The sequence below is a fragment of the Propithecus coquereli genome, unplaced genomic scaffold (assembly GCF_000956105.1).
Source record: "Propithecus coquereli isolate 6110/MARCELLA unplaced genomic scaffold, Pcoq_1.0 Scaffold70, whole genome shotgun sequence".
NCBI classification, from domain to species: Eukaryota; Metazoa; Chordata; class Mammalia; order Primates; family Indriidae; genus Propithecus; species Propithecus coquereli.
This window is the reverse complement of record NW_012153063.1, coordinates 5,065,511-5,067,008: the sequence shown is the minus strand read 5'-3', so window position 1 is coordinate 5,067,008 and position 1,498 is coordinate 5,065,511. Positions and strand designations below refer to the sequence as shown.

General features: G+C 40.6%; 1 protein-coding gene across 1 annotated transcript in view; it reads right to left on the bottom strand.

Moving 5' to 3' along the window:
- Positions 1-1,498, bottom strand: part of CPS1 (carbamoyl-phosphate synthase 1, mitochondrial) — a gene marked incomplete at its 3' end in the record, with an annotated part of 194,188 nt that overhangs the window by 158,183 nt on the left and 34,507 nt on the right. The window lies entirely within an intron of this gene.

Sequence of the window (1,498 nt, the reverse complement as noted above, 5' to 3'; positions counted from 1 at the left end):
GAAGGAGAGGGATCCCAGCAGAGGAGCAGATATGCAAACATATTCAGACCGTGCCAGAAGTAGGGTCAAAAAGGAAATAGGTTCACAGAGAGTCTTGAGGAAGTTTCTTGAACTCAGGTAACAGTATCCTAGAAATGGCGCTTTTTAGAAGCTTTTCAGTCAAACCATCGCCAAAACAAAAAGCAAAATAGTATTAGGTTAGCCACAGAGATTCTAGAGTAACTTCAGTTCCAACTGAGGCTAACCTTGGCAAGTTACATTTGATTTTGAATAGATTTATTTGCTAAGCCTCACTTTCCTCAGCTGTGAAATGGAGTTTTTTTATGAGAATTAACTGAGTATTCAGAAAGATTGGTTATTAGTGTTTTTCTTAATAACAACCAGAGCATCCACTTTGAATGGACCATGATAACCAGGAACTATTTTAGACAAGACACTGAATGTCTGTTATACCTAGGAATAAAATGTTGTGGTTAGTGAACCTACTTAAAATCAAATTTTGTGTCCACAAGTACTTTTTATAATCCTTCCTTCCCAAGAACTTCAATCACTTTTGTAGAAACAACATTCACTTTCTTCTCGCATAAAGGAGAGTTTCTCTGAGAGACTTTGTTGCCCCTCTGGTGATGGAAGAGAAGTTTCTAGCCATCTCTTTCGCAGTGAAAATGAACCCCAAGATGGAACTAGCCAATAGCAGTGGCTCCACGTAGGTTTCCAAGGATGAATCCTCCACATTTAAAGTGCAATGGCAACCAAATACATAGTCCTAGCAAAGGGAAACCCCATTTTATCTCTTGTTCTAGGGAGTAAAAACAGAAAGTAGCAATCCACCCTTTAAATTTCAAAGAGAACCAAAAACTTTTCTTTAAGAAAAAAATCCCATAGACATCTCAAACATCTAATGAAATAATTACTGTGCTCCAAATTAGTTAAAACCCCTAGCTGAGAAACTAGGGTGATCTTTTACCTAGTCACATCCCGCTCCTCCTTCTCTCAGTTCTCCAATCCACTTCGCTTGCTGTCTTGTCTTGCTACCGCAGCTCAGTTCAGGTTCCCATGAGTTTTGTCCTGATATAGCTACAATAACCTTTTAGTTACTTGCTCTTTTATCCAGTTATACTTTGTGCTCCAAAATGATGCCGAACAAGTTCCCCGTAGTTTCTGGAATTGCTAATTAGCCATTGGCACAAACCCTCTAGAGCTAGCCCCAGTCCATCTCCACTCATCTTTGGCCAAATGTGTGAACCAGTAAGTGTGAACCCTTTGATTCAGCCACACCAAACTCACATAACTCTTCAAACACACCAGGTTGTTTTACACTTCTATGCCTCTCCACACATGCCATTCCTTGTGCCTGAAACACAGTTCTCCTAGTTCTCCATTTACTTAACTATTACTACCTGCTCGTTGTGTCTCAGAGCAAGCCTAACTCTTCCACAGAGACTTCTCTGCTGCACCTGTCCCATTTCAGTGCTGCTGCATGCATGCCTTGCAGCAC